The sequence below is a fragment of the Zingiber officinale genome, chromosome 1A (assembly GCF_018446385.1).
Source record: "Zingiber officinale cultivar Zhangliang chromosome 1A, Zo_v1.1, whole genome shotgun sequence".
NCBI lineage: Eukaryota > Viridiplantae > Streptophyta > Magnoliopsida > Zingiberales > Zingiberaceae > Zingiber > Zingiber officinale.
Window position 1 is genome coordinate 183,484,884 of NC_055987.1, and position 20,291 is coordinate 183,505,174.

The following is a 20,291-nucleotide window of genomic DNA, read 5'->3' on the forward strand; positions in this document are numbered from 1 at the left end:
GCTGGTTTTTGTCAAGTGCTGTCCGCGGAATGGCTGAGCGAGCAAAGCATCCACGTAGCAGAGAGACCGAGCGACCGAGCGAACAGCCGAGCGAGTGATGCGAGCGGCCGGACGAGCAGAAAGGCAGAGCGACTGAGCGTGTGGCCGGTCGTACGAGCAGAAAGGCCAAGCGACCGAGCGAGTTGTCGGTCAGGCGAGCAGAAAGGCCGAGCTACTAAGCAAGTGGCCGATCAGGGCGAATAGAAAGGCCTAGTGACTGAACGAGTGGTCGATCGAGCAAGTAGAAAGGTCGAGCGACCGAGCGAGCCGATCGGGCAGAGAAACCGAGTGGCCGAAGAATTTGAGCGGGCAAATGGACCGAGGCCTGCGAGAATTGTAGTTTCCTTGAAACAGATTCGCCCACCTCCAACTGTGCTTCAAGACTTTCGTGGGTCGTCTGTTTCCCAGGATACAATGGTTAACCGTGATTCTCACCAAGCATCGGTGGTCACGATGAACTGAGTGGTACCTGAACTATCATGGGCACTCTGCTAAGCAAAAGTTGCACAACAGAGGAGGAGAGAACGTAGGTATAGAGCTTTTGCTGCTTTTCTATGTGTCTATCTTTACCTATGATCGCAGCCTCCTTATATAGGAGATAAGATCAATGACAACGTTAATGATCATTACTTACTGAGCTGTGAAACTCCAATGTTTCACTCGACCGTTTTGATTCGGCATTAATTTTACTTTAATACATCTGTTACACAAGCAGCATAAAGATTTACATGGTAAAATATTGGTTGTTCTACTTGGACAAATTTTGCCCCAATCAGTCCGACATTCGGCGCGCGCAAGTCGTGCCCACACACGAGTCAACATAGTTCAGTGCAATCCGGGCTCTGGATTTGCACCCCCCTGCGCGCCCACGCGTGAGAGAGAGTCTCTCCCCATGCATTTGTTCACATCACATCATCAATGCATGTGAATTAATATAAACTAACCAACACACCAAGAAACTCCCAATGTGTGACTAAAGTCACATGCACAATAAAACCTCTTTCCTCTTCCACCTGTTCTCCATTTACATCACTTATATCCAACAATCCCCCACATGAATGGAGATAAGGTATATGATAGCATTCAGTAGTTGAGTCCAGTATAAGGCAGGTAGGTTTTACCCTTTGAATTTTCCCTTGTGAAGATCTGTTTGCTTACTAGCTGATAGTAGACACGATATCCTTGAACTATTCTGCCATCTGTGTAAGCATTGACATATCTCACCCAAGACTCTTCCTGATACAACTTAGTTCTCATGAGTGTGTTCATTCTTGGCCACGAATACATCTGATTCTGTGAGAAGCTCTAAGAATTGTGCCTCCAATTCTCTTCGAAGCGGCCCCACTTCTTTCTCACATAGATGATCCCTTGAGAGTAGCCATCTACTCTTATTGATCATTAAAAGCCCATCGGCTTACCCTGATCTAGTCATTGTTTTATTGGGCTAACCCCCACAGTGTGTCTAGTCAGTGCAAATTAGTTGTCCCTTTGAACCTAATTCTTGGGATCTCCAATCAGAATAGGTTGGGTGTCCTCTGCACTGATAGCTAACAACGACATCAAACTCATTCCATATAATGAGCTTGCAACTAACTCTCTGTTTAACCCTTTGGTTAGCGGATCCGCTAGGTTATCCTTTGACTTCACATAATCAACAGTGATAACTCCCGTTGAGAATAGTTGTCTAATGATATTATGTCTACGATTTATATGTCTTGACTTACTATTATATAGATGACTTTGTCTCCAACCAATTGCTGATTGACTATCGCAATGTATGTAAATTACCAGCACAGGTTTCGACCATCTCAGAATATCTTCTAAGAATTGTCGTAGCTATTCAGCCTCTTCACCACATTTGTCAAAAGCTACAAACTCAGATTCTATCATAGATTTGGTTATTACCGTTTATTTAGAAGATTTCCAGGAAATGACTGCACCTTCCAGAGCGAATACATATCCACTCGTAGACTTAGAGTCTTTTATGTTAGATATCTAACTAGCATCGCTGTATCTGTCGATCACAACAAAATATCTCGTATAGTGCAATCCATATGTGCAAGTATACCTCAAGTACCTCAATACTCTTATTATCCCTTTCCAGTGTTCAACATCTGGATTACTCGTGTATCTACTCAGTTTACTTACTGCATAGGCCAAGTATGGTCGGGTACAACTTATCAAGTGCATCAGACTTCCAATCACTTGAGAGTACTCTATATGAGAGATACTTTCACCTCAATTTTTCGATAGATGTTGACTCATATCTATCGACATTTGTGCTAACACAGTATTACCCATGGTGAATTTCTCAAGAATTTTGTTCACGTAATGATAATAACTAAGAACAAGTCTTTCTGTTGTTCTAAGAATTTTAATTCCTAGAATCACATCAGCTAAACCCATGTCTTTCATGTAAAATCTTGAGTTTAACATATCTTTAGTGGATTTGATTATCTTATCATTACTTCCAATGATAAGTATGTCATCTAGATATAGGCACAAAATGACGTAGTCATTCTCTGTGACTTTCATATAGACACATTTATCACATTCATTGACTTGAATCCACATTCTTTCATGTCATTATTTTTTTTCATGCCACTGCTTTGGTGTTTGTTTCAAACCATATAATGACTACACCAATCTACAAATCTTGTTTTTCTGTCCCGACACGGAAAATATTTTCGGTTGTTCTATGCAAATTTTCTCTTCTAAATCTCCATTTAGGAAAACTGTCTTTACACCCATCCGATGTATTTCGAGATTCCATAGAGTAGTAATAGACAACAATACTCTAATGGAAGTTATTCTTAACATCAGAGAATACGTATCAAAGTAATCAATGTCTTCTTGTTATTGGTATCCTTTGATTACCAATCTAACCTTATACTTATCAATTATGTCATCTGACTTCATTTTCTTCTTAAAGATCTACTTGTAACCTAGTGATTTACTTCCAGGAGAAAGATCCACAAGTTCCCAAGTGTGATTTTGTAAGATAGAGTCTATCTCAGATGCAATTCTCACTCTCCAGTGAGGTCCATCAGAAGAGCCTATAGTTTCTGAGTTATTTCGGGGCTCACTTTCCAACATGAAAGTGATAAAATCCAGTGAGGTCTATCAGAAGAGCCTATAGTTTCTGAGTTATTTCGGGGCTCACTTTCCAACATGAAAGTGATAAAATCCGATCCATAGGATTTTTCTACCCGAGCTCTTTTGCTCCGTCTAAGCTCAACCTCCACTGGTTCCTCATTATCATCTTCACCTTGTGTTTCATATGTCCATTTTGAGGAGCTAGTATCCTTTCAGGTCTTATACAGAAGCACATGCTTGAAGAACGAGACATTTCTCAATTCTATTATTGAGTTCTTGTGTATCTCCGGTATTTGTGACCCATACACAAAAAATTGATACGTATTAATATTCTATGCATATCCAACAAATATACAATCAATAGTGTTTGCTCCTATCTTAATCCTTTTCGGATCAGGCACCAACATTTTGGAAAGACACCCCTATATTCATAAATATTTGTAAGACGGTTGTCTTCTATTCCATAACTCATAAGTGTTCTTATCTATCTTCTTCCGGAGTACCTTATTTAAAAGGTAATTAGCTGTTAATACAACCTTCCCCCACATAAACTCTGGCAGTCCAGAGCTCAATAGAGGAGCATTCATCATCTCCTTTAGAGTTCGATTATTCTGCTCAACAATTCCATTTTGCTGAGGAGTATAAGGGTTGTTGTTTCGTGTCTGATCCCATGTTCAGCACACAACTCAGTGAACGGTGGTATATATTCACCGTCTCGGTCACTTCGAACCAGCTTAATTTTTCTATTAAGTTAGTTTCCAACCTCATTTTTATAAAGTGCAAATTTCTCTACAGTTTCATCTTTACTTTTAAGAAGATACACATAACATATTTTGTGTTATCATCTACAAAAGTGATGAAATATTTATTCTCACCATGTGTTGGTGTACCTTTGAGGTCGCACATGTTGGTGTGAATTAGCTCGAGTGGTTCGTTGCTTCTTTCAATATATTTAAAGAATGACCTTATCATTTTTGCTTCAATACAAATCTCACACTTGTGTTTCGGGTCAAGGTGGAATGCAGGTATGTTTTACATATTTATTAATATACGTAACACATCATAGTTAACATGTCCTAATCTACCATGTCACAAACATGAAGACTCAAGCATATAAGTGAAAGAGTTTTCATTTTTATTTATCTTAGTTCTAATGGTCATTGCATTGAGCTTGAATAACCTATCAGATACATAGCCTCTCCTGACAAACATTCCATTCTTGGACAATACAACTCTGTCTGACTCAAAAATAATGCGAAAGTCGTGCTTACTTAACAGTGATTCGGACACTAGATTCTTCTGAATCTCCGAAACATACAGTAAGGTCCTTACCCGAGGTCATCTTCAGCACCACTTTTCCTTGGCTCATGATGCTTGAGATTGCTGAGTTCCCCATGAATAGTTTATCTTCAGTGACTTCTTTGAAGTTGTGGAGCAGCTCCTTGTTGCAGCACACATGTCTGGTGGTTCTAGTATCGATCCACCATTGTCGCGGATTTGAACTGATCAGGTTCACTTCAGAGACCATAGCACAGAGGTCGTCCATTTCTGGTCCCTTGTTCAGATTGGCCTCCTGCTTCTTCTTCGGCTTCCTGCACTCCGAAGATTTGTGACCCACTCGATCACAGTTGAAGTACTTTTCAGAGAACTTCTTCTTGTTGATGCCTCCTCTAGGTCCCATCTTGGAAGATTTGGGGTTCTTCCATTTCGAGCTTTGACTGTGCTCGACCACGTTGGCTTTAAAGTAGCCTGAGAGAATAGTTTTCTCTCTAAACTCTTATTGTCTTCTTCGATGCGAAGTCTAACAATGAGTTCTTCCACACTCATCTCCTTCCGCTTGTGCTTTAGGTAGTTCTTGAAGTTCTTCCAGGAGGGGGATAACTTCTCAATGATAATAGTCACCTGGAAGGTTTCACTAAGAACCATCTTTTCTGAGTGGATCTCGTGCAAGATCACCTAAAGCTCCTGGACTTGGCTGATCACCGTCTTGGAGTCAGCCATCTTGTAGTCCAAGAATCGGCCCACGATGAACTTCTTGGTCCCTGCATCCTCCGTCTTGTACTTTTTGTCCAGGGACTCCCACAGCTCCTTAGCCGTTCTCTTCAAGCTATACACAATGTACAACGAGTCGACAAGACAGTTAAGGATGTAGTTTCGGCAAAAGAACTCAGAATGAGTCCATGCCTCCATTGCACTGATGGTCTGCGCATCAGCATCCTCAGCACGCTTGGGAGGGTCTCCGTCAAGAACCGAGCCAGATTGAGTGTGTTCAAGTAGAAGAGCATCTTTTACTGCCACCTCTTAAAGTTCAGTCCACTGAACTTCTCTGGCTTTTCCCTCTGATTGATTAGAACAATTTCAATCGGGACGAAGGGGGTCTTCACTTGTTGAGTCAGTTGCACCTCAACATTTGTTCTATGACCATCTTAATAGAATCGAGTCTGTTTCAAGATTTGTGGTGAACATAATTTGTAGCCGGAGATTTACGAGTATTAGCTGAATTTAAATTCACTTATATGTTGAAATGACCTAAGCTGATTATCTTAGGCTGTTAGCAGGGGCTGGTTTTTGCCAAGTGTTGTCCGCGGAGTGGTTGAGCATGCAAAGTGTCCACGCAACAAAGAGATTGAGCAGCCGAGCGAACAGGCGAGCGAGTGATGCAAGCGGCTGGATGAGCAAAAAGGTAGAGCAAATGAGCGAGTGGCCGATCATGCGAGCAAAAAGGCCGAGCGACCGAGCGAGTTACTGGTCAGGTGAGCAGAAAGGCCGAGGGACCGAGCAAGTGGTCGATCGGGCGAATAGAAAGGCCGAGCGACCGAGCAAGCTGATTGGGCAGAGAAATCAAGCGACCGAAGAATCCGAGCGGGCGAATGGACCGAGGCCTGCGAGGGTCACAGTTTCCTTGAAACAGATTCACCCACCTTCGGCTGTGCTTCGAGGCTTCCGCAGGTCGTTTGTTTCCCAGGATCAGAGCCGTAACTTCCATGAGGCCAGAGAGGCAACCGCCTCAGGGCCCAACCCAATGAAGGGCCCATTTTTTTAATTATATAAAAAAAATGAGAGACATGGACCCTAAATAGCTGTTAAACCTATTCTCACGACTCCGAGGCACACACCGACGCATGACTCTTCTTTGCACGCAATTTCTTCTCTGGTGTTGCTCTTCTTTGCACGCGATTTCTTCTTTGGCGTTCTTTCTACCAAGGCACGGATCCACGGAACAAGAGATAATCATAATATTCTTCTTCGACCATCTTCTTCGTCTTGCAACACGTGACACTAATTGTAACCTAATCATGCAACAAGGATTATTTGTGCGACCTAATCACGTCGATTCTCGCAGTGGCTATCTCATTCGACGCAGGTTGGCGGTTGGCCTTTACTCGCGTGACTTAATTTCGTAGCACGGGGCTATCGCACGCTACCTCAGTCGCTTATGTGAACTACGACCTAATTGCATGGTGGTTACTACTTGTCGCCTTGCTACTGTCTGCGGCCACCACATTGGTCTCAATGTTATAGAATACACTAAATGGACTATCAAAGTTATCGATTGAGAAAGAAAGAGTTCAACAATTGAATTATACAGATTTAATAAATATTTTTATCTCTAAAACAGCTAGACGAAAAATGTTTATATAATTATTTTAAATATTTATTAATTTTTTATTGATGTAATATATTTATTTTTAGTTTATTTATATATTTAGGGTATATGTTATTTGTAAATTGAACTTTATTATTATTTGTCGTAGCAAAAGAGTCACTTTTTAGTATACACTTCAGGCCCCGTTGAACACAAGTACAGCTTTGCCCAGGATACAACTGTTAACTATGATTTCCACCAAGCACTGGTGTTCACAACGAATTGAGTAGTACCCGAACTATCACGGGCTCTCCGTCGAGCAAAAGTTGCACGACAAAGGTGGAGAGAACGTAGGTGGAGCGCTTTTGCTGCTTTTCTATGTGTCTATTTTTACCTATGATCGCAACCTCCTTATATAAGAGCTAAGATCAACGACAATGTTAACAATCATTACTTGTCGAGCTGTGAAACTCTAGCGTTTCACTTGACCATTTTGATTCTGCATTAATCTTACTTTAATGCATCCAGCAGCAAAAATGTTTACGTGGCAAAATATTAGTTGTTCCACTTGGACAAATTTTGCCCCGACCGGCCTGACATTCAGCGCGCGCAGATCGTGCCCGCACACGAGTCAACATAGTTTTGTGCAATCCGGACCCTGGATTTGTACCCTTTGTGCACTCACGTATGAGATAAGCCTCTCCCCATGCATTTGTTTACATCATCCATGTATATGAATCAATATAAAATAATCAACATGCCAAGAAACTTTCAATGTGAGACTGAAGTCCTATTCGTAATAGAGCCTATTTCCTCTTCCACATTGACATCACTTATATCTAATAGTATGAAATCTTTTAGTAGAGTCTAAAATAGAATTATAAAGATTTTGACTTAAAATGAATAATATTATATTATTATTAAGATATGTCAATATTTTTAATCCTAACCTTCTATATTAATCGATATTAATAATTTGAACATCAAATTTATTTATTTAATTTAACATCCTTTGGAATAGAGTAACAGATATATAGTCAAATTATATAGTTTTTATTATTTTTGATAATTTAGGTATTCAATTATTCGAATCGGCTAATTTTAAAGATAATTATATTGTACATAGTTTTATTTCTATGATTTGAACTTTAGATCATCCGGTTATAATCAATAAGAATTCAAATAATCGAAAATTGACGACAACAGTAACTCATAAATTGAATAAAGCCCATAAGAAACCCGATCCAATAGTGGTGGGCCAATAGAGCGGCCTATTAATTAAACCTTCCCACTGCATTTTTCATTTGCCGCCTTTCGCCCTTCCCTTTTTTACCCATTCGAATTCGAAAGGACACTTGCGCAGGCCTTTCCCATTTCCGATCGATTTTCTGATGCCGACACTGCTCGAGGAGGAATGCGGCGACGCTGATGAAGCTGGAGTTGCAGATTCCTAGTGCTGGCTCCGGCGATCTGATCGAAGGGAAAATTTTAATCGGTGAGTAACTATCCTTTAGATCTTATGGTTGATGTGATTTTCTCTGCCTCCTCAGTATAATCCCTTGGATCTGATCTTTCTACTTTCTTCTATGAGTACTCTTTGTTTTTGTTGCTTGATCACCCTAAGAAATGACTGCGAAAATTGAAAATCTCAGAGTTTAAACATGCGAACTCATATTAGAATGGATCAGGTATTGCTTAGAACGTATCTGTGAGTGTGATTTAGACGAGATGATCTTCTGCGCCTCTTTAGTATACTCCGCTTGGATCTGATCTTAATACTGTCTTCCAATCTCTGGTTTCTTCTATGTGAGTGCTCTTTGATTTGATTGCTTGATCATGCTAAGAAATGACAACGAAAATTGAAGATCATACAGTTTAAGCATTGGCGTGCTTAGAATGGATACTGTGAGTGTGATTTCGAAGAGAAAAAAGAGATTAATTGAGGCTGATAGGTTGAAGAAGATCAATAAAGTTTCATGTCGGAGTGGTCGCCTTCTTGGTAGTAATTGTTCTATCTCAATACAAGCTAGGTATAGAATTAAGTAAATTCATTATATGTTTAGATCATGTTGAATTAATTAGTATATTGAATTAAATATTTAAAATTTAAGATCATGTTTTTATCCACAAACTGATTGAAAACTAGAGTAACTTAAGTTTTGAGTTGAATCAAGACCTAAGTTTCGAATCATAGTAAATTTTTTTCCAATTTTGCTAAAGACAAGCTAGGTATGCATTAATATTAAATTTACTATTATTTTTAAATTTAATGGTGCTCTTTAAGTACTATTAATGTTTGGTACACTGAATTTGACCGGGCTATTGCGCATATTAATTAGTGATAAGGACAATGTGAGCGATTTAGTAGGTATATAATTAAATGTTGAGTAAAATAATTATATATTCTTAGATTTGAATATATTATTATGAATTAGATGTTTAAAGTTGAATATAATGTATTTCAAATTGGATTGTCACGCCCCAGGTAGTCCCTGTCCGAAGAAATTTCGGCAGCATCTCCCCTGTACGGCGGACAAAATGAATCTCAGTATACATATATCTATACCTCGGCCACATTCGGCCGGAACAATACAGTACAAATAAGAAACAAACCACGCAGTTTATATCAATATTCCACACAGCTCAACATATACTCAATCCACGCAGTTTAATAAGGAAGAACGATATAAAACCAAAAAAGATATACGTACACATCATACTCCACTACAACGAAGAAAACAAATCCACGAAGTAGTGTGAAAATCTGCAGCGGAAAACAAAAGCAGCAAACCCAAAGGTTCGACATAAAGTCCACAATACAAACCCACAATACCAGTATATAAGACGCAAGAGCAGAATAAATCCGACAAGGAAAATCCTCGCGCTAAAGGGGCTAGCGACTGGAATATCTCTCGACGGCCTCAACCTGAAATGGTAATAAAAACGGGGTGAGTTCAAAGAACTCAGCAGGTAAACCAATAGACATGTACAGCAATATATATCCACCAGTAATAGCCTAAGGTACAGTCTCCTAAACCATGGGATCAAGAGTACAGTTCTCTAGCCATACAACCTACGGTATAGTCTCCTAACAGAATAGCAGATATGCATAGCTGAAATAAACTGTAGTAACCAGCAATAGGCATAAAGTACAGTCTATAGCAAGAATAATAAGAAAATGCATAACTGAATTAAACTGTACTCACCTGCGAGGCTTGTGCAACTGACTGTAAACACACACAGATAAAGATAGTCAGAGCAAAAGCATATAACCTGTATGCATGTCAATCATATGCAATCAATATGACATGGTCACCCCTGACACTAGTCAGCAATCTCACACACAATGGTGAGACCGCGTGGGTAGGGCTATGACAACCGTGCACTCTGTCGTCACTACTCTTGAAGAGTGACCGAGTGGACGGGATGTTGTCAGAGTACACCTATCCTCCAACCTCAAACATAGTGAGGGAGCGCCATGCTCTCATCTCTCGGTACACAATGACGGAGAGGGATCCCTGTGTGCTACCACGCTGCAGTCACACTACCCATGAGTGGAGCAGCGGAGCCTAACAGAGCAACTGCCATACACACCCTGGGTGTTGTGCCACTACCCATGCAGTGGTCACGTGGTGCGCAGGTCAATGTAGCTAGCCGACGAGCTCAACAATAATGGAGTCGTCAATCGCCCAGCATGCAATCATGCGATATGGTGCATACGGCTACAGACATACCTGAACAAAGCCTCCTCCATATGTGTAGATGCCAAACAGACAAACACATATATAACAATGATAAGAAACAGCATAAATCCAAAGACATCACATATAACAATGATGTAGGTATCATGAATCCAAGAGCATGTATCACACATGTAAAGCAACTAATCCAGTAGAGTAGAGCACTATAGATATGCATCTCTATGAACATATATACACATGGCAAGAGATAAACTATCCAATCCTGAAGTAAAGCAACTAGCAGATGAAGCATGTGATAGGTATCAACTAGCTAAGCCCAAGAGAGAGAATAATCTACTATCTACCACTAGTAAGTATATATAAGCTACACATATCATAAGACATTATCAAAAGATAAGTCAGAGGGTACCCGCCTCAAATAGAAGGTACAATCCGGTCCTGATCCAATATCGAGATGCTCGTCTCGAATCAGAGTCCTGTGTAAATAAATACATTTACATTTATTTAGCTAGAATACAAACAAATAGCTAAATAAATCCTAAACAGAAATTTAGGGACAAACCCTAACCTATAACCCTCCACCTTTCTAACGGTTAATTAGGAATAATTTCCTAATCCTTAATTACCAATTAGATTAGTTATCTAATACCTAAATTAAATCCAATAGTCGATTAGGGTTACTTGTCTTAACCCTAATCATTCCATTTAGGTTAATCTAAGCGATTAGATCTAATCACAAACAATCACTACTAGAATCCAAACCTAAATAATCAAATCCAACAATGGTCTACATCTAAGATCAAATCTACATCCAACTACTCAACCAATACATAAACCCTAATTCATCCACACTAAGATCAATCATCTAAAACAAGACAAACCCTACACACCTTACCTCGATCCAATTGCTGTTGATTGCTGGAACCAGAGAAGCTACTGGTTGAAGTGTTGCCGGAACCAAGAACAACTCCACAGCAAGAACAGAACAAGACCTCACCTTGCTGCTATCAATCTGATCAAGCAGGAGGTCAAGCGGTGGGGATCACCAATCAAGCAAGAACTCTCCTAGCCTCTGCCGACAGCTCAAAGGATCCCATCATCTTCCACCGAGACCTAATCAACCACAAGAAGATGAGGATCAAGAACAGGGTATCGGTGAACAGAGAAGAGATCGGGGGAATGGCTCCTGGCGATCTAGGGCACAGATCAAAGAACAGGAAAGAGGAATAAGGTTCGGATTGCTTACCCATTGAAGCCCTAATCGCCCCTTCCACGCCGGTGATCGGGTGGCACGGCTCGATCCAGATCCGGCCAAGGAAGAGATGGATCGCACTGTGAGCAGTGCGAGGAAAGGAAAGGGAAGGTCGATTGGCTAGGAGACAACACGAATCAACCCCCCGCCGTGCCCTAGTTGCCGTATCGCCGACGATCGATCGTTGAATCCACCGAACCGCAACCCCTCGATCGAAGGAGATCGGTACTCCACCAATCCCGTCGTGCTCCAGCAAGCTCCGGTGACTCTACTGGTTTCCGTCGAGGTCGACAGCCGCCGGAACCGTCGGCTGCTTCGTCCGCAAGAGAGAACAGAGAGAAGGGAGGGGAGATCGGGATCGCGTCGGGGCAGAGAGGGAAGGAAGAGCTCGGTTAAAGGTTTAAGTCGGGTTCGGGAAAAAGAAATAAGAAAGGAAATTTATAATTAAACTTTCCCTCCCTTAAACGGGTATCCCAAACAGGCTTTAATCCGAACCCGAAATTGATCCCCTCAAAATCCGTCATACGAGCTCCGAAAAATTCCTAGAAAATTTCTAAAAATCCCGGAAAAATTCTGTAAGGCTATTTCTCAAATAACCCTATTATTTAAATTTTCCGAGATCTCACATGGATTGAGTTTTTTTTTTGTTGTTGAACAACTAAATTTATTCTAGGTTTACATTGAAATGTAATTTTAGTGTTTTATATGATTAAATCTAAAATTTTTATATACTTTTTTTCACTAAGAAATTTATATATTAGAAAAAACATAAATTATAATAGAATGAAATAAATTTGGCCTTGACCAAAGAAATGAGCTAATAGACCATTATTATAGATTAAATTTTTTGTTAAACAATTAAATTTGTTCTAGGTATATATTGAAATGTAATTTTTGTGCTTTATATGTATTAAACATAAAATTTTAATATATTTATTTTAACTAAATAAATTATATATTAGAAAAGATATACATTATAAAAATAAAATTAAATAAATTTGGCCTATACAAGTCTCGAACCTGTTACCTTCGCGTTATTAGCACGACACTCTAATCAACTGAGCTAATAGGCCATTATTATAGATTAAATTTTTTTTGAACAATTAAATTTGTTTTAGTTATACATTGAAATATAATTGTAATGTTTTATATGTATTAAACATAAAATTTTAATACACTTATTTTGACTAAGAAAATTATATATTAGAAAAAACACATAATAAAAATAAAATGAAATAAATTTAGCCTATACATGTCTCAATGACTTTGCGTTATTAGACCATCCACATCAGTTTCCCTATTACTATATCCAAAATTTTGGATAAATGTATCATTTTATTAAATTTAGACAATCATTTTTCACTATACACTACATCAACTACTCTAAAATTTTCATCATTCTTAATTTTTTATTATTATATATATGAAATTAGTGGAAGGAGAGAGATTGAAAAGATTGAGTGGAAGGAGAGAGATTAAAAAAAATATTATTTTATTTTTAAAGTAGAGGTTTTATTCTCTAAATTTAGAAAATTACTATTCATCAAATCTAAATTTTGAGAATGGATAGGGTAGCTGATGCAAAGGTTTTTTAACTATCTTATCCAAAATTTAGGGTAAAATCTTTTGATAGGGTAGCTGATGTGGATGCTTAGCATTTTAATCGACTGAGGTAATAGGCCATTATTATAGATTAATTTTTTTTGTTAAACAATTAAATTTGTTCTAGGTATATATATATTGAAATGTAATTTTAGTGCTTTATATGTATTAAACATAAAATTTTAATATATTTATTTTAACTAAATAAATTATATATTAGAAAAAACATATATTATAAAAATAAAATGAAATAAATTTGGCCTAAGGCCTATACAGGTCTCCAACTTGTGACCTTCGCGTTATTAGCACGACGCTCTAACCAACTGAGCTAATAGGCCATTGTTATAAATTAAATTTATTTTGAACAATTAAATTTGTTCTAGTTATACATTGAAATATAATTGTAATGTTTTATATGTATTAAACATAAAATGTTAATACACTTATTTTCACAAAGAAAATTATATATTAGAAAAAACACATAATATAAATAAAATGAAATAAATTTAGCCTATACACGTCTCAATGACTTCGCGTTATTAAGAGCATCCACATCAGTTTCCCTATTACTATACCTAAAATTTAGGGTAAATGACTCACTTTATTAATTTTAGACAATCATTTTTCACTATACACTACATCAACTATTCTAAAATTTTCATCAATCTTAATTTTTTATTATTTTCTTCTCTTTCTTTTATTTTTTATTATTATATATAATATATATGAAATGAGTGGAAGGAGAGAGATTGAAAAGATTGAGTGGAAGGAGAGATTAAAAATAAATATTATTTTATTTTTAAGTTAGAGGTTTTATTCTCTAAATTTAGAGAATCACTATTCATCATATTTAAATCTAGGAAATGGATAAGGTAGTTGATGTAAAGGTTTTTTCGCTATCTTATCCAAAATTTAGGATAAAATCTTTTGATAGGGTAGCTGATGTGGATGCTTAGCATTTTAATCAACTGAGGTAATAGGCCATTATTATAGATTAATTTTCTTGTTAAACAATTAAATTTGTTCTAGGTATATATTGAAAAGTAATTTTAGTGCTTTATATGTATTAAACATAAAATTTTAATATATTTATTTTAACTAAATAAATTATATATTAGAAAAAACATATATTACAAAAATAAAATGAAATAAATTTGGCCTATGGCCTATACAGGTCTCGAACCTGTGACCTTCGCGTTATTAGCACGACGCTCTAACCAACTGAGCTAATAGGCCATTGTTATAAATTAATTTTTTTTTGAACAATTAAATTTGTTCTAGTTATACATTGAAATATAATTGTAATGTTTTATATGTATTAAACATAAAATGTTAATATACTTATTTTCACTAAGAAAATTATATATTAGAAAAAGCACATAATATAAATAAAATGAAATAAATTTAGCCTATACACGTCTCAATGACTTCGCGTTATTAGAGCATCCACATCAGTTTCCTTATTACTATATCTAAAATTTAGGGTAATGACTCACTTTATTAAATTTAGACAATCATTTTTCAATATACACTATATCAACTATTCTAAAATTTTCATCAATCTTAATTTTTTATTATTTTCTTCTCTTTCTTTTATTTATTATTATTATATATATGAAATGAGTGGAAGGAGAGAGATTAAAAAAATATTATTTTATTTTTAAGTTAGAGGTTTTATTCTCTAAATTTAGAGAATCACTATTCATCAAATTTAAATCTAGGAAATGGATAAGGTAGTTGATGCAAAGGTTTTTTCGCTATTGTATCCAAAATTTAGGATAAAATCTTTTGATAGGGTAGCTGATGTGGATGCTTAGCATTTTAATCAACTGAGGTAATAGGCCATTATTATAGATTAATTTTCTTGTTAAACAATTAAATTTGTTCTATGTATATATTGAAATGTAATTTTAGTTCTTTATATGTATTAAACATAAAATTTTAATATATTTATTTTAACTAAATAAATTATATATTAGAAAAAACATATATTATAAAAATAAAATGAAATAAATTTGGCATATGGCCTATACAGGTCTCGAACCTGTGACCTTCGCGCTATTAGCACGACACTCTAACCAACTAAGCTAATAGGCCATTGTTATAAATTAAATTTATTTTGAACAATTAAATTTGTTCTAGTTATACATTGAAATATAATTGTAATGTTTTATATGTATTAAACATAAAATTTTAATACACTTATTTTCACTAAGAAAATTATATATTAGAAAAAACACATAATATAAATAAAATGAAATAAATTTAGCCTATACACGTCTCAATGACTTCGCGTTATTAGAGCATACACATCAGTTTCCCTATTACTATATCTAAAATTTTGGGTAAATGACTCACTTTATTAAATTTAGATAATCATTTTTCACTATACACTACATCAACTATTCAAAAATTTTCATCATTCTTAATTTTTTATTATTTTCTTCTCTTTCTTCTATTTTTTATTATTATATATATGAAATGAGTGGAAGGAGAGAGATTGAAAAAATTGAGTGGAAGGAGAGATATTAAAAAGAAATATTATTTTATTTTTAAGGTAGAGGTTTTATTATCTAAATTTAGATAATCAATATTCATCAAATCTAAATTTAAGGAATGGATATGAAAGCAGATGCAAAGGTTTTTTAGCTATTTTATCCAAAATTTAGGGTAAAATCTTTTGAAAGGGTAGCTGATGTGGATGCTTAGCACTCTAATCAACTGAGCTAATAGGCCATTATTATAGATTAATTTTTTTGTTAAACAATTAAATTTGTTCTAGGTATATATTGAAATGTAATTTTAGTGCTTTATATGTATTAAACATAAAATTTTAATACATTTATTTTAACTAAATAAATTATATATTAGAAAAAACATATATTATAAAAATAAAATGAAATAAATTTAGCCTATAGCCTATACAAGCCTCGAACCTGTGACCTTCGCGTTATTAGCACGACGCTCTAACCAACTGAGCTAATAGGCCATTGTTATAAATTAAATTTATTTTAAACAATTAAATTTGTTCTAGTTATACATTGAAATATAATTGTAATGTTTTTTATGTATAAAACATAAAATTTTAATACACTTATTTTCTCTATGAAAATTATATATTAGAAAAAACACATAATATAAATAAAATGAAATAAATTTTGCCTATACACGTTTCAATGACTTCGCGTTATTAAGAGCATCCACATCAATTTCCCTATTACTATACCTAAAATTTAGGGTAAATGACTCACTTTATTAATTTTAGACAATTATTTTTCACTATACACTACATCAACTATTCTAAAATTTTCATCAATCTTAATTTTTTATTATTTTCTTCTCTTTCTTTTATTTTTTATTATTATATATAATATATATGAAATGAGTGGAAGGAGAGAGATTGAAAAGATTGAGTGGAAGGAGAGAGATTAAAAATAAATATTATTTTATTTTTAAGTTAGAGGTTTTATTCTCTAAATTGAGAGAATCACTATTCATCAAATTTAAATTTAGTGAATGGATAGGGTAGCTGATGCAAAGGTTTTTAGCTATCTTATCCAAAATTTAGTGTAAAATCTTTTGATAGGATAGTTGATGTGGATGCTTAGCATTTTAATCAATTGAGGTAATAGGCCATTATTATAGATTAATTTTCTTGTTAAACAATTGAATTTGTTCTAGGTATATATTGAAATGTGATTTTAGTGCTTTATATGTATTAAACATAAAATTTTAATATATTTATTTTAACTAAATAAATTATATATTAGAAAAAACATATATTATAAAAATAAAATAAATTTAACCTATAGCCTATACAGGCCTCGAACCTATGACCTTCGCGTTATTTGCACGACGCTCTAACCAACTGAGCTAATAGGCCATTGTTATAGATTAAATTTATTTTGAACAATTAAATTTGTTCTAGTTATACATTGAAATATAATTGTAATGTTTTATATGTATTAAACATAAAATTTTAATACACTTATTTTCTCTATGAAAATTATATATTAGAAAAAACACATAATATAAATAAAATGAAATAAATTTTGCCTATACACGTCTCAATGACTTCGCGTTATTAAGAGCATCCACATCTGATTCCCTATTACTATACCTAAAATTTAGGGTAGTGACTCACTTTATTAATTTTAGACAATCATTTTTCACTATACACTACATCAACTATTCTAAAATTTTCATCAATCTTAATTTTTTATTATTTTCTTCTCATTCTTCTATTTATTATTATTATATATATGAAATGAGTGGAAGGTGAGAGATTGAAAAGATTGAGTGGATGGAGAGAGATTAAAAAGAAATTTTATTTTATTTTTAAGTTAGAGGTTTTATTCTCTAAATTTAGAGAATCACTATTCATCAAATTTAAATTTAGGGAATGGATAGGGTAGCTAATGCAAAGGTTTTTTAGCTATCTTATCCAAAATTTAGGGTAAAATCTTTTGATAGGGTAGGTGATGTGGATGCTTAGCATTTTAATCAACTGACGTAATAGGCCATTATTATAGATTAATTTTCTTGTTAAACAATTAAATTTGTTCTAGGTATATATTGAAATGTAATTTTAGTGCTTTATCTTACTATTTTATTAAAAATCTCCCCCTTTACTAACTAACTTTGGTGAAGCCTTAAATGTATTTACGTTAATGTCCTTTTTTCTATTTACACTAAAAATAATTCAAGGTTTATTAGTAATTCCACAAGCGAAACAATCAGTGATCTAGAGTTCGAGACTCAGCCACAGCGTATTATTATGAATTTTTTTCATCATTAATTTTATCTGGTTGTTTTATATAAAAAAATATAGTTCTTTTTAGTCCCATATCTTAGAATTGACAATACTATAATCAAAAAATCTTCTATAAATATTTTAGGCCGATGATGTTAAAAAATATACTTTTCTTAGTTTTTTTTACTAAGACAAGTATAATATTAAATTAAAATAATTTTTTGCATAGAGAAGCCCGTTACTGGGATTCTCTATTCTTGGTTTATAAGGGTGACACTAGAAAATCCAACCAATTCGGATTTTCAAAGACCCAAATAATTTATATATTATTATATTACACACGCAACGCGTGTGCACGATCACACTAGTATGTATTAAACATAAAATTTTAATATATTTATTTTAACTAAATAAATTATATATTAGAAAAAACATATATTATAAAAATAAAATGAAATAAATTTGGCCTATGGCCTATACAGGTCTTGGACCTGTGACCTTCGCGTTATTAGCACGACGCTCTAACCAACTGAGCTAATAGGCCATTGTTATAGATTAAATTTATTTTGAACAATTAAATTTGTTCTAGTTATACATTGAAATATAATTGTAATGTTTTATATGTATTAAACATAAAATGTTAATACACTAATTTTCACTAAGAAAATTATATATTAGAAAAAACACATAATATAAAAAAATGAAATAAATTTAGCCTATACACGTCTCAATGACTTCGCGTTATTAGAGCATCCACATCAGTTTCCCTATTACTATATCTAAAATTTAGGGTTACTCACTTTATTAAATTTAGACAATCATTTTTCACTATACACTACATCAACTATTCTAAAATTTTCATCAATCTTAATTTTTTATTATTTTCTTCTCTTTCTTCTATTTTTTATTATTATATATATGTAATGAGAGGAAGGAGAGAGATTGAAAAGATTGAGTGGAAGGAGAGAGATTAAAAATAAATATTATTTTATTATTAAGGTAGAGGTTTTATTCTCTAAATTTAGAAAATCACTATTTATTAAATCTAAATTTAAGGAATGGATAGGGTAGCTGATGCAAAGGTTTTTAGCTATCTTATCCAAAATTTAGGATAAAATCTTTTGATAGGGTAGCTGATGTGGATGCTTAACACTCTAATTAACTGAACTAATATGCCACTATTATAGATTAATTTTTTTGCTAAACAATTAAATTTGTTCTAGGTATATATTGAAATGTAATTTTAGTGCTTTATATGTATTAAACATAAAATTTTAATATATTTATTTTAACTAAATAAATTATTTATTAGAAAAAACATATATTATATTATAAAAATAAAATTAAATAAATTTAGCCTATACATGTCTCAATGACTTCGTGTTATTAGAGCATCCACATCAGTTTCCTTATTATTATATCTAAAATTTAGGGTAAATGACTCACTTTATAAAATTTAGACAATTATTTTTCACTATACACTATATCAACTATTCTAAAATTTTCATCATTCATAATTTTTTATTATTTTCTTCTCTTTCTTCTATTTTTTATTATTATATATATGAAATTAGTGGAAGGAGAGAGATTGAATAAATTGAGTGCATGGAGAGAGATTAAAAAGAAATATTATTTTATTTTTAAGGTAGAGGTTTTATTCTCTAAATTTTGAGAATCACTATTCATCAAATCTAAATTTTGGGAATAGATAGGGTAACTGATGCAAAGGTTTTTAGCTATCTTATCCAAAATTTAGGATAAAATCTTTTGATAGGGTAGCTGATGTGGTTGCTTAGCATTTTAATCAACTGAGGTAATTGGCCATTATTATAGATTAATTTTCTTGTTAAACAATTAAATTTGTTCTAAGTATATATTGAAATGTAATTTTAGTGCTTTATATGTATTAAACATAAAATTTTAATATATTTATTTTAACTAAATAAATTATATATTAGAAAAAACATATATTATAAAAATAAAATGAAATAAATTTGGCCTATGGCCTATACAGGTCTCGAACCTATGACCTTCGCGTTATTAGCACGACGCTCTAACCAACTAAGCTAATAGGCCATTATTATAGATTAAATTTATTTTGAACAATTAAATTTGTTCTAGTTATACATTGAAATATAATTGTAATGTTTTATATGTATTAAACATAAAATTTTAATACACTTATTTTCACTAAGAAAATTATATATTAGAAAAAGCACATAATAAAAATAAAATGAAATAAATTTAGCCTATACACGTCTC

At 33.9% G+C, this 20,291-nt stretch overlaps 1 long non-coding RNA gene and 2 other non-coding genes across 3 annotated transcripts; all 3 read right to left on the reverse strand.

Moving 5' to 3' along the window:
* Nucleotides 1-10,838: 10,838 nt before the first annotated feature.
* On the reverse strand, nucleotides 10,839-12,044 carry LOC122038607. Its single transcript, XR_006127908.1, has 3 exons — nucleotides 11,669-12,044; nucleotides 11,318-11,535; nucleotides 10,839-10,898 (listed from the first exon to the last, which is right to left on the reverse strand). It is a non-coding gene; the product is annotated as an uncharacterized LOC122038607 (long non-coding RNA).
* Nucleotides 12,045-14,438: 2,394 nt separating this feature from the next.
* TRNAI-AAU lies at nucleotides 14,439-14,512 on the reverse strand. Its single transcript has one exon. It is a non-coding gene; the product is annotated as a tRNA-Ile (tRNA).
* A 5,519-nt stretch (nucleotides 14,513-20,031) lies between these two features.
* TRNAI-AAU lies at nucleotides 20,032-20,105 on the reverse strand. The gene has a single exon. It is a non-coding gene; the product is annotated as a tRNA-Ile (tRNA).
* Between the last annotated feature and the right edge of the window lie 186 nt (nucleotides 20,106-20,291).